Source organism: Halichoerus grypus, chromosome 1, assembly GCF_964656455.1.
Source record: "Halichoerus grypus chromosome 1, mHalGry1.hap1.1, whole genome shotgun sequence".
Taxonomy (NCBI): domain Eukaryota; kingdom Metazoa; phylum Chordata; class Mammalia; order Carnivora; family Phocidae; genus Halichoerus; species Halichoerus grypus.
In genome coordinates, this window is record NC_135712.1 from 74,439,925 (window position 1) to 74,454,428 (window position 14,504).

A 14,504-nucleotide genomic window follows, 5' to 3' on the forward strand; every position below is an offset into this window, starting at 1 on the left:
AACAGAATACATTATTATACTGGATATTCAATTCCTAGGATATGCCTGAAGGCAGCTTAATGTTTTTGTGTATTTATATATGTGTATATATTTGCATTTTGTACACATAGTCCATTTGGGGTATTTCCTCAGCATGAATTCTACCCAAATTACCAAAATGAACACTTTGGTTATGCTTTCCATTATTCTAGTGTCTAAAATTTCAGCATTCAAACCAGAGAGAAAAGATGAGACAGTCAGTACATTAAATTAGAGATGCTGATCAGATAGCCTATGTTTCCTGTGTCTGTCTCCTAGTCCTCTTCATAAACTGGCAGATAATTTCATAATTAAACAGTTCTGGTCCTGCACATACAGCACGATCAAGACTCACCATGTTTCAGCAGCTTCACACTCATTTATTATCAAGATTAGAGATGCCAAAAAAAATCATGCATTCACTAATTCTACATTGAGGATTCAGAAGGGAGGGGAGAAAGTGAAAAGGCAAATCACATTTTTTTTAACTCTCATGCTTTTTATTATTCAAGTAACAGGGAGACGGATATTGCATGAGGAAAGAATATACTGTTTAAACAATTTTAGTGAAAAAGTACATAATTAACTTTTAGTTCTACTTGTGGTTGAATAAAAGGCTAGTGGCTTTTTCTACCTAAAGTCTCCATGAGGCTACAAAATGGTGTGTATAATATCATATGATGGTACACTTTTACTAATATTGATATAACAAAATAAGTATGATTCCATTAATAGTCATGAATGTTAAACTCAGTTTTAACATTGTTATGGTAAGAACACAATGTCCTCTATTTATCTGTTCAGCCATAATATTGCACCACCAAATGAGTTTGCTCTCAGGAGACTTAAAAATCAATCCCCTTTCCCCTCAGGAAGTCTTGATAACTCAGTAAATGTTGTTAAATATCTACGTATTTGTGCAGAACATAACATTGCTGAGATGTTTCTTAGAGCAAAATTGTTACTGAGATAGAGGTGGAAGAGCCCTAGACATGGTAATAAATGCTCTGGGTTCAAGCTTTAGATCCCTCAGTTAATAGCTGGAACATTAGCCAAGAATTAATTTCTATGAATATTAGGCTCGTTTTCTTGAACACAGGGATATTAATTTTGTCTTATGGAGCTACAATAATACACTAGATCAAAATCACTTTGCAAGTGGAAATGCTTTGCATGGTTGCACGTTATTATAGCACATAAATAGTTTGTGTGTGTATGTTGATAAAGAAAAATTGCACCGATACTTGTTAAAATGGCAAGGAAGACTTTATTTGAAACTATTGCAATAGGGGTCAAGGTTATTGCAATAGGGGAGAGAGACTGAATTTAATTCCGTTGAAACAAAAGGCTGGAGGATTTTTAAATGCTGGGGTGAACTAATGGAAAAGACTTTAGCGGGGAGATTGGTCAATGTGATTAGGCTATCTGTGTTTGCTAATTGACACTTATTGCAAGTTAGGCTCCTATCTTCCCCCCTCAGAGTGGGAGGCAGAGGCCCTAGCTTTCTTGAAGATTATATCCAAAAGGGAAGAGGCTGGAAGAAGACTTCTTAAAGAACCAGAGAAAGAATCTACAATGGAAAGTTTTCTAATGGAAACGATCTAAGAAAAGGGAAGTTAAGAATCTATGGTCAGGGGGTGCCTGAGTGGCTCAGTCATTTAAGCCTGACTCTTGATTTTGGCTCAGTTCATGATCTCAGGGTCATGAGATTAAGCTCCAGGTGGGCTCTGCCCCAAATGCAGAGTGTGCTTGCCTTAGTCTTGGGAGTCTGAGATTCTTTCCCCTTCCCTCCTCCTCCCCCTCTGCTCCTCCACCTACTTGCATTCTCTAGCTCTCAAATAAATAAATAAATAAAACCTTTGAAACCAAAAAAAAAAAAAAAAGTGTGGTCAGGAAGAAGCCTATCTAGAGCACAGTCAAGCAGAGTGGACCCTTCAGGATGCCTTGGTCAATGTGTGTCCAGATCACACAATTCCAAAGGCAAAAACAAACAGCTAAGTCAGCAATCACAGACCCACCTTTTGTTCCTTGTTTCTGTTCACTGCTGACCATCATTCAGCCATCATCACTACTGTATTCTGAATTTTATTTTTTTAGTGTTGAAGTTGTAAATGCATAATCAGTGGCAGGCAAATGCTTAATAAAAAAAAAAAAATGACAGGAACTTCTGCAGTGTGGTCCCTCCCTGCCTTGAGATTTATTGATGTTTGCATTTGAATGAACTTCTGCGGTGATACATGTTTGCAGGCTTTATCCTTTGATTCAGGTAAATAAAGTAAGAGAAGTACACAGTATTGACAAATTCCTCCAGACATTGCTGCCAGGAACAGGCTAATATGCAGTCACATGCCTCTAAACAGCTTTATTTTTCCTGGGTCCTTGTTCCGTGGTTCTGGGGGAGGGGACAGTACTTGACCTTCCCCATCCTTTTCTCAATGGCCTTGCATTCTGATTACACGGCTGAACTTAGATTTGCTAAATAGCACTCGTTTAATATGGCAGAGCTGTTCTCTGAACATGTTCAAATGTTGAATCTTGACAGTATTTTCTGATATAGCCAGTGACCTGAGTACTCATTGATTGAATAATGAGATTCAGAACTTAAATTCCAATAATTCATAATAGTGAGAAAATAAAAAAGAGCAATCAAAACAATTGTGTTTAATACTTTACATTTAGTCATAAAGCCCTACCACCTGCATGAATTTATTTATTCCTTACAGCAACTTTGTACGTTTAGTAAATTTTGACTTCACTTTACAGACAATAAAATATGCTCAGAGAGATTATGTGAAGTGAACATTTTCACAGAGGGTAAGGGTTAACAGCCAGGTCTGGAAGTCTGTTCTGCAGCATAAGAAAAGTAACATAGAGAACTGTCCAGAAAAAAGCTCTAGAAACACACTAGATCTTGAGTTCAAATTCCTGACTTATGAATGGCTCTATGTAAATTAATTCAATAACTATCAATTCTGTCTTCATTTCTAAAAGAGATTTTGTGAGAAATTAGGGAGAAAACTTATGAAAAATTTCATGAATGTCTTACATAGAGTAGGACTTCATATAGATTGCCTTTCTACATGCTACCATACTCTCTTCTTTCTCCCTCTGCTTGCCAACCCATTATTCTTTCTATGGCACTGTGCCTTTTTGCTAAAAAGCTTAAGGGAGATAAATAAATTTGAAATGATCATCTTACAATTTTGAAATCAGCTTTCTTAGGTATACTTTGCATACAGTAACATTTACCCATTTTAACTGCATGTTACAATGAGTTTGGGTAGATATCCACAGTAGTGTAATTTCCACCACAATCAAGATTCAGTTAGAACATTTATACCCCACCCTTAAGTTCCTCTGTGTTTCTTTATTGGAAATGCTCACCTTCAGCACCTGGCAAACTTATCACTTTGTCTTTTCCAAAATGTAGAAATGATCATGTTATTTTCTTTAAAAAAAGAAAAGAAAGGGGCACCTGGGTGGCTCAGTCGTTAAGCGTCTGCCTTCGGCTCAGGTCATGGTCCCAGGGTTCTGGGATTGAGCCCCGCATCTGGCTCCCTGCTCGGCTGGAAGCCTGCTTCTCCCTCTTCCACTCCCCCTGCTTGTGTTCCCTCTCTTGCTGTGTCTCTCTCTGTAAAATAAATAAATAAATCTTTTAAAAAAAAAAAAAGAAATCCTTCTGAGATCTTAATTGGGTTTACATTGAACCTATAGATAGATTTGGAGAGAATTGCCATCTTAACAATACGAAGTGTTCAGATCTCTGTCTTCCTTTCAAAAGCCTATAACCCTGGTCTAATCATGAGAAAAAAAAATCTGATAAATCCCAACTGAAATATATTCTATGAAACTGATCAATGACACCTCATATGGTCAGGTCTCAAAAACAAGGAAAGATGGAAAAACTGCCACACCTAAGAAGAGCCTAAGGAGACCTGACAACTTGTAACCTTGCAATAGCTCACATGGAATCCTGGAACAGAAAAAGGCCTGAGGGTAAAAACTAAGGAAATCTGAATAAAGTATGGAATTTAATTACTAATAAATTATCAATATTGGGTCAATAATTCTAACCAATATGCCATACTAATGTAAGATATTACTAATGGAGGAAAGTGGGTATGGGTACATGGGAACTTTGTACTATCGTCACAATTTTCTGTTAGTCTAAAATTGTTCTAAGATTAAAAAATCATTAAAAAAGATTAACTTATCAAGCGTGGCAAAACACTGTCCATCCAAGCACCTAACTAGAAATTGAGAAGTCACTCTCCTCTTTTCCATCTCCCTCCATGACATACCAACAAGTTCTAACTCTATTTCAATTTCTTTTTAATTCTTTCCCCTCTCCATCTGTCTTGTTTCCTCAAACTTTTATCTCATCAGGTCTTCTTGGACTATTTAAAAAGCCTCCTAACTAGCACCATTTTCACCCGTCTCAAATTAAGAAATAAATGAATTAATGGATTAGAAAAGAATGGAATCAGAAAGCAAAACACGACTGAGCAAATGTGAAGATCTCATTGGCTTTATTAAGTGACTCATGAATCCATGAATCAGCCAACATCCCATCCGGGAAGTAGAGGGAAGCTCCAAGGAGCTGTACAAAATGGAAGGTTTTTATAGGAAAGAAGTTGGGGCAAGAAGTTCTGAGATAAAGAAAAGAAAGGATTGTTTCAGGCTAGATGGCATTCCCCTATGGGAAAGGGCTGGAGCTCTTATGCAGGTTACCTCATCTTCCTTCGGGGGGTGGAGAGGGCCCCTGTGACAGATGACCTCATTGATGCTGATCAGAAAATTCCTGACTAACTGGTTAAGACTACATTTCTGGGGGAGGTTGACACTGCAAGTAGGTTATGTATTAAGCCCAGATTTAGTGATTTGGCTTAAGTGACACCATTCTGACCCTGTGGCTTTCTTTTAAACAAATGTAAAAGACATTAACTTTTTTAAAAGTTAAGCTATGGATTTAATAAATTTGATGGTCATGAAATCATTTGGGGGAAAAAAAGCTATGATGATTAAGAGAAGAAGAAAAGATTAATTTAGCTGCTTGCTTCTTTCTTTCTTTCTTTTTTTTTTTTTGCTATACTTAAGCCGCTTATCTTCCTCATGTTTTCCCAGAAATATTATTTCTCAAAGTTCTTTGCCAAAACATAATTTATGTGATTGTCTCACAATGTCTTACAAGAACTTGCTTTGTAATTAGGGCCTTTGGTGATTGGCTCTTCCTATTTATGGCTTTGGTGTTCTAGGCACTGACAAATAAAAATAACGTTGAATATTCATATTGTATATTTGACAGTCAATTGAACTTCCAGGAAGTATTATTTAAGTTATTCAAGTTGTCCTTGTTTCCTGGAGCTAGAATGAATTTTTGATGAACTAGCAAGTAACAGAATGATTTATTGTACTATCTTCCAACGAATGGCCAAAGATAACGTAGATTGTCTATGATTGCTTTTTGTGGGCTTTGCCATGAGAGAAATAAATATACATTGATTGCAAATTATCAGAGCCAGCCTTTTTAAATCGCATGGTATGATATTTAAATTTGGCCTCTAATCTTCTTTCACCTTTGTATTTGGCTTCCACCATGTAATTGTATGACAAAACATGATTCACTCCATAAATATTCATGTTCATTAATCTTTTTCAGGAACACACTTAATGCATAAAGTGAAGTCAAGCTTCACTGGCTATGTTAGTCGGCTCATATCCACAAAAACACACCTGTTCTCCAGCTAACATATTCACTGATCCTTCCATGGTTAAAAGATTTTGTTTTACGATGTGAAGCTTGGGTGTTTTTAGTCAATCAAAGGGTTTGACAAGGAGCCAGAGGGAATAGGGAGGAAACATACGATTTTGAGGCTCAGACTTTTTATCTGGAAGGTAGTTAAAATGGCATCTACTAGGAACTTCACTAAAACTACATGGTTGAAAAAGAAGCCTTTGATTTCTCTTATCTCCCTGTAAGGCATGCTTATCAGAAAAGATTAGAAGTGCAGAGTTAATGCTACCAGCAGGAGTGCTGTCCCTGAAGCTTTCACTAACCAGCTACCACAATCTATTCTTTCACTGCAGTGAGACAATCGATAACGTGCTTTATATTTCTCAATCAACCTAGCATTTGTGAACCTTCACATTGGGAACAAAACAAAAAATGGGAGCCTTACAGAGCAAACATAGTCTTAAAGACAAAAACAAAGTATTTAAATAAATTCCGAGAATAAAGAAGTGAAAAATTAAGATGTCCATGAAGGAAGGATATAATGGAAAGGGGGAGGATTGAGCGGAAGAAGGTGTGCCTGGAAAAAAATAATAAATTATTTTGGCAAGCAAAAAGAAAAAAAAAAGAATGAAAATAAGTGCAAACGAACAGAAGGGTGGAGGTAAATTAAGAATGTATTGAGAGAAAAATTCATTTGAAGGTATAACAGCACTCTAGCTGGTCTTAAGCGTTAATTTGCTTCGTTAACAATCTCCTCACTGGCTGACTTATGGCCTCTGATGGGTAATAGAGCTCATTTACTTTCTTTGAGATTTGCAGACCACTGGCCTTGGGGAATAAAGGACCAGAATGTCCCCAGGCCTCAGAAGCCAGCAGGTCTGTTTGAAGCCCACTTAGCTTTCTGACTAGCTCAGCAATCTTCTAGCAAAATGTTTTTCTTTTTTAAGGTCACACAAATGTCTTCCCTGACCTCCCTTTGTCCATCTTTAGACCTTGCCCTCCTTTGCAAAAAGAACAGAGTACATACACTTGTACAACCCTTGGGTACCAAGGAACCAGACCTTCTTGCACGAACTCTGAGCACCAAGATAACTCTGTAGATGACATCGTGGAGTCTGCACCTAATCAGGAAATGTCACAGACCCCTGTACTCCCTTAACTGATTAAATCCCTTTAAAAATTCTGGGCCAGGCAGAAACCTGGGAGTTGGTCTTTGGACAAGAGTCTGCCTTCTCCCCAGGTGGCTGGCCTCCTGAATAAAGCTCATATTCCTTTCCAATCAAAACTCATCCCTTGAGTATTGGCCCTTCAAGCGACTAGCAGCCCAACTTGAGTTTCGGTAACAAATTTGGCAGGCCACTCGGGACAGCTAGCACTCCCATTCTGGGGTGGACAAAGCAGCGGACCCTGCAGCAGACCAGGTCTTACTCTGCACTTCCAGGCTAGTATTCTGATGGTCACGGGAGACAAGCTGCTCAAGGCAGTGACCTTGGAAGGAGGACTGGGTGGACCAACCCTGTAGCTGCAGAGACTGCTTTTGTCTTGGGAAAGTCCCTCGGATTCTGGACCAATGCCAACTGCCAGTTTCACTTTTTGGTTTGAGTGGAAAGGAAAGGAGCATTGGGGGAAGCTGATGAACTTCTGGACTGTGTAAGTCCGTTGGTGTATACGCCAACGTAAGTTTCTCATTTGTGGCTTTTGGGAGAAAGTGAAAGGGACTTGGATAGTGGTCATTGCATTTGGAATTTGGAACAGATCTGTTTTGGTGTATGAGTGGTTTGTGTTGTATTGCATTGTGTTAAATTTGTATATCATGGAATGTTCTACCTTTGTCCCATCCAATAGCTCGTTGCGCCTTATTTTGAATAAATGGAAAGAATATAGCCAAAAGGCCATGGCTAAGAAAAGGATGATTTTATTTTTTAATTATAACACCACCTGACCTGTATATGGGTGAAGCCCCCCAACTTCGGGAGAAGAACAAATGCGAACAGCTTTGTTTCTTCTGTGTTCTTCCTGAACTTTTGCCAAGAAGATGGGGAATACCCTTTCTGTTCCCAAAGAAAATCCACTCGAACATACTTTGAAAAGATGAAGCAAAGGGCCAAAAAGCAATCAGAGAAAAAGCCTCTTACGCCTTTGCTTTTTGAAGGAGAGACAGGAGACAGAGATAAAGGAATGTTAGTCCACACTTCAAATCTCCCTCCAACCTTTCTGGCAGCACGCCTGCCACCTCTGTCTCCTCCTCCCTCTTGTTCTGTTTCTGTGCCACCATGGGCTCCGCTCACATAACCAGCTTCTATACCATCCTTGGTGCCCTCAGGGGCCATGCCTGCTCCTTCTGCCTTCACTATCGAGGAGCCAGGAACAAAAAGTTCCTTGCCGCCTTATGAGGTTCTGACTGAAACACCTCCAAATCAGCATGAAGGGGCCCAGGGGCTCCCCTGGACTTAAACTGCCCACTTCGATTTCCCCACAGGTACCCCAAGTAAAATTGACAGTGGGGAAGAATTTGATTGACTTTTAGTGGACACGAGGGCAACATATTCAGTATTAATGCTACTTTGTTCATGTAAATAGATATGTTTTCAGAGTTACCAACAGTAGGTATAAAATTTTTCCTGACTTGTTAATTTTAGCCATTCTGACTGGTGTGAGGTGATATCTCATTGAGGTCTTGATTTGTATCTCCTTGATGCTGAGTGATGTTGAGCACTTTTTCATGTGTCTGTTGGCCATTTGAATGTCTTCTTTGGAGAAATGTCTGTTCATGTCTTCTGCCTATTTCTTGATTGGATTATTTGTTCTTTAGAACAACAGATGTTGGCGAGGATGCAGAGAAAGGGGAACCCTCCTACACTGTTGATGGGAATGCAAGCTGGTGCAGCCACTCTGGAAAACAGTATGGAGGTTCCTCAAAAAGTTTAAAATAGAGCTACTCTATGACCCAGCAATTATACTACTGGGTATTTACCCCAAAGATACAAATGTAGTGATCCGAAAGGGTGCCTGTACCCCAATGTTTATAGCAGCAATATCCACAATAACCAAAGTATGGAAAGAACCTAGATGTCCATCAACAGATGAATGGATAAAGAAGATGTGGTATATTTATACAATGGAATATTATGCAGCCATCAAAAAATGAAATCTTGCCATTTGAAATGACATGGATGGAACTAGAGGGTATTATGCTAAGCGAAATAAGTCAATCAGAGAAAGACAAGTATCATATGATCTCACTGATATGAGGAATTTGAGGAACAAGACAGAAGATCATAGGGGAAGGGAGGAAAAAATGAAACAAGATGAAACCAGAGAAGGAGACAAAGATTAAGAGACTCTTAATCTCAGGAAACAAACTGAGGGTTGCTGGAGTGGAGGGGGCTAGGAGGGAAGGGGTGGCTGGGTGATGGACATTGGGGAGGGTATGTACTATTGTGAGTGCTGTGAATTTTGTAAGACTGATGAATCACAGATCTGTACCCTTGAAACAAGTAACACATTATATGTTAATAAAAAAAATTAAAAAAATATAAAACTTTTATTCTACTAAGGTTTACTAAAAGTCAAATGAGTTCGTGTTATTTCTGTTGCAATTTGTTAGCAAAAGATGGCCTAAAATGATGGTTAATTTTGTTTGTCTCATAAAGTTCTCATGGGTAATTGTTAAGATAGCTATCAAAATCTCTGATAACCTGAAACTTTGAGTTTTGCTAAGTTAAATGATACGTTGGATTGGATTCATCGGATATTTAAATCTTTTCCAAATAAGATAAAATACTGAAACATTAATTACTGAACATAAAGATTATTCGTTTTTGACTACTTCTTGCAGGAAAACTAAAGATACATGGGTGAGTTGGAAAACATGCTTTGTGCATTATTGAAAGATTGTACTATGAAAAATGCATGTTCCTAAAAATTATGCAATGCATTCATAAATTTGCTATCTAAAGAACCTGGTGTAATAGACAGTTCCCAATTGGTTATACTTAATTTTCACTGATGACTAAGGTTTCTAAGAGTTAAAATTCTGTTATATGTAATTGAGCCTCACGGAAATAATAAGGAAAGCAACTATGTAGGAAAGTAGATATGTAATAAAGGTATAAAAATGAGAATAAATTTTTGTTGAGGCAAGAGAATGTAATTTTGTCCTAAGACGAGATCAGTTATTTAGAAAGAAAAGGCTTAGGACAAAATCTGAATGCAAAAGAAAGTTGTGGAAGGTTTGTAGAGGGAAAGCTTTAGAAAAGAATTGATGTGTGGTCAAGACTAAGATTGAAATGAATGTATTTTAAAGTACACTGGTATAAGATTGAAATTCTACTTTACTCTCTGTTAAAAAGATAAAGTTTTCTTGGATTGTTGGTTTGTACTTGACAAGAAATTGTAAATAAAGTTAATTCTTTTCTTTGCCTGGAAAAGCAAAGTCTCTATGTTTTGTCTTTATTGGGTCTTTGGTTAAGAAAACAAAAACTTCTCAATATTAAAAGAGCTAAGTTTTGCTAACAACTATAAAATCCTATGTATTTGCCTTTGCAATCTCTTATTGCCACCTTGGTTAAATAAATAATTAAGTTTAAGTTTTGTAATGATCTGTAATCCTATTTAGGCATGTGCTTTATAACTTTCTGAAGTTTTTTAAACACAATTCCCAAGATTCAAATTCTAAATGAAATCTTTTTGACTAATTGAACTTGTTTATTTGGTATGTTACATTACGTCGGAAGCATTGTCAAACAAATGATGATAAATCTTGGGTTACATTGTATGAGTAAATGCTATAACTGTTTTAGAAATTATATGAAATTTCTAATGTTTTAATATGTCCTGGTATAAGGTAGTCACCTGAATTATTGAAATGTTATGTGTCACAGAAATACCAGATTTCCTTGTCAACTGCATAATAATGAGCTCTCATCAGATCTTTAACCATATCCATTTTTGAGTCTTTTGTCATTTATAGTTATTGTTCCGATGCCCTTGCAAAATGTGTTTTGTCTTCAAGGAGATTCATGAAAAGACTTCTGACAAATACAGGTTTCTGATACCTTTAAGATCATAAAGCTAAGCTGAGTAAAAATTTCCAGAAATAATGAAAAACTTCATTCAAACAGAACACGAATTAGTAACACTGAATATATTAAGAAAGATGATGATAGATTTTGTGGCTCTTTTTGAAACATTGCTGGTTCTCTGTTTGCTCTTCCAGATTTAAGAAAACTCTCAAGATATCTATGACTTACAGAAATATGATAAAATATTCTTTTGTGAACAAATTGAAGCATTTAACTTTTCTTCCTACCTGAACCCTCCAAAAGTCAGAAGCCCTCAGTGAATATTCTTTCTTTCATGGCAGTTATGATTGTTTGCCTAAGTTCAATAAGAATCTGATCTTCTTGTAACTGGACACCACTGGAAACATTTGTTACATTACCAAGGCTTTGACTAGAATGTCATATTTGCGAGGGACATCCATAGACTCAGATATGACCAGATAGCTTTAAGGAACTAAGGTTGACTTTATGGAGCCAATAAAGCCCCTTGGAAATGTTGGTCTGATACCTTGCTGACAGAGTTCCCAGCAGTTACCAGGTGAGTAAAGAATGCCACTTCCTGGCAGGTGCAGGAAACCTCAAAATATTTTGTGCACCTCAAGAAGAGGCATCTCTGATGGCAAATATTTGGCTTGGCTTCTGGCCTTGAAAGTCTATTAAAAGTTCAGTCTAGAGATTCCTTATGAACAGTTCCAGCGAAGCAAGGTTTAAAGAATCTATATAGTCAATTACTATTCTTGCTGAGCTTATGTAAATAATTAGGCCAGGTTTGTTAAAATTGGACTTGTTTTTCAAATGAATTAGTCTCAGTTTGGCTATCTTTGGGAATGAGGGTGATTTTAGAGAGGAAAATTATGTTTCAATAATGCACCTTTGTGGATGTTACATTCTAGTTTGATTAATTATCTTTGAATGTTTGTTGTTGTCCTAAACTAGACAACTTGAGGTAAACTTCAGAGAAATTGAGGCCAATAACTCATTTATAGATCGTCTTTATGCTTGCTACTCTGTCGGGATAATAATAGGACCCCATGGGTATATGATTATTCGAATGATCTGAACAGCAAGATGGACTCTCTGACAATTGTATAACTCAACTATCACCTTCACCAATTCTATGTGGCTAGGATAACAAAATCACCCCTTCAAAGCTGGAGTATACCTCACTCCATGGGGCTAGCTATGGACCTGTGGAAATAGTAGATGGTCCCACTTTCCTTATGACTGGATTGGATGATGCACTTGGGGACACCCATATGCCTAGATAAGTCTTCTTCCACTTGCCAGAGATTCCTTGTAATTAGGATTTTGTTAAGGGTAGACATCAAACAAAAACGGCTCCTTGGTATTTTTATTCCTTAGCCATATTTGTCCTAGGAGCCACCTTTATTGATGTAAAATTGCAAGTAGAGGCTTTAGCCAAGCATACAGAAGCTACCTTTAACCAAACTTAACACTCAGTCACCCACAAATTTGAAGGGTGGCCCTCCAAAACTGAATGGCCCTTGATATCCTGACTGCAGCTAAGGAGGAACCTGTGCTCTCATTAAAACAGAGTGCAGTATATGTTCCATATTACCTGAAAAATGTAACTGAAGTCATAAAAAATTTAGGCAAACACACCACAGCTCTAGATGCCCTAGCCATAGATTTTTTTAGAAGTTGGTTAAATTCAGTACCTTCCAAATGGAAATATACCCTTTTAAGCATTGCTATGTTTCTTGTTTTCCTTCTCTTTGGTTGTTGTGTGACTTTTTGCATCTGTCAAGCGGTAGCACATGCTATTCATACTGGCTTGGAGATGACCTCACTGTCCCCCTCAGTGCAAATGCTGGAAATAAGATTCTCTCATTCTGTAAAAGTATTCTACTCCAAAATCCCTACATTGTCCTTGATCAGCAGGAAGTAGCTACAGAAGATGGACCTTCATCCCTAATCCCATAGATAACAAAATGATAAAATTGACAGTGGGGATTTGTAACAGCACTCTAGCTGGTCTTAAGGGTTAACTTGCTTCAAGTTAACAGCCTCCTTACTGGCTGACTTACAGCCCCTGATGGGTAATAGAACTCATTTACTTTCTTTGAGATTTGCAGACCACTGGCCTTGGGGAATAAAGGACCAGAATGTCCCCAGGCCTCAGAAGCCAGCAGGCCTGTTTGAAGCCCACTCAGCTTTCTGACTAGCTCAGCAATCTTCTAGCAAAATGTTTTTCTTTTTTAAGGTCACACAAATGTCTTCCCTGACCTCCCTTTGTCCATCTTTAGATCTTACAAGACCTTCTGGCACAACCCCCCCCCCCCCCCCCACACACACCCTGGGCACCAAGGAACCAGACCTTCTTGAACTACCTCGGAGCACCAAGATAACTCTGTAGCTGACATCATGGAACCTGCACCTAATCAAGAAATGTCACAGACCCCTGCACTCCCTTCCGTAACTGATTAAATTCCTTTAAAAATTCTGGGCCAGGCAGAAACCTGGGAGTTGGTCTTTGGACAAGAGTCTGCCTTCTCCCCAGGTGGCTGGCCTCCTGAATAAAGCTCATATTCCTTTCCAGTCAAAACTCATCCCTTGAGTATTGGCCTTTCAAGCGGTGGGCAGCCCATCTTGGGTTTTGGTAACCAAGGAACAACAAAAAAAGGAACACACAGTAAGGGCAGCAATTTCGAATGGAAAGAAAAGGACCAGTTATCTAACGGTTGTTCACATTCTCAAAAGGAGGGGAACCCACAGATAGTGGTCAGCCAGCAGAACCTGAAAGGCAAGGAGAACTTGCTGTGCTTCTCCTTATCTGCTCCCGGCTGCCAGCCTTTAGCCTAGCAGCCCTTCCATTGCCTCAACTGCCTCATGTTCCTGGCGTGAAGTGCCCATGACCAGCTGGACAAAGCTGTCGTATTACATCCAATGCTATGCACTCACTTCAACATCCATGCTGACCCCTGTGTTGGTAAATGTTGTTTTCAAGTACTTGCCATGGGTGGAAAAATCCGTGGAGGATGGTCAAGAGGGAAGAAGAGAGGTCAGGTCATCACTGGGCAACCTCCAGTCATGGGTGCAGACTGAAACCAGATACTGTTGCTGAGCAATCAATCCTAGTGTTCCCTTCCTTCCATTCCTGAAGAGGTTCAGAGGGTGTGCCCAGTGGTTTTATACTATTATTATAATTTTGGAGTAACCAAGCAAACCTTCCCTTTCCCCTTGACTTTTCAGAGTAGCACAGCTGTTTTCTAAAATCAAGGGTTAGATGAATAATCCTAAAGAAATTCACTAACATTCCCTCCATACTTTCAGACTGTTACCACCTACTAAAATGGGGGAAAATAGTCAAAAGGAGCATTCTATACAAGGGTGGGAATGTAGGTAAGAGGTTGGAATACCTTTCCTTTTCTCTCATTGGGACCTTTATGAAGGAAAGGTACAGCAATTGAGGCATGATTCAGAGGAGGCTGTCATTCGTGGCAGACCACACAGCCAGGTGCCACAGTTTGCCACTAGCTTCCAGCTGCCAGGAAGTGGAGGGGGTGGTGGAGAGGATGACTCAGTGGAGCGGAGCCAGGAGCAGTGAGAGGCTGCCAGGCACCTCTCTGCTGTGAAGAGCCAGGCTGCAGCTGGGCCCATCCAACAGCTCCATGCAGGGCCCCGCGCTATAACAAGAGGGTGAGGGACGGATGGGCCAGGCCAGGTTC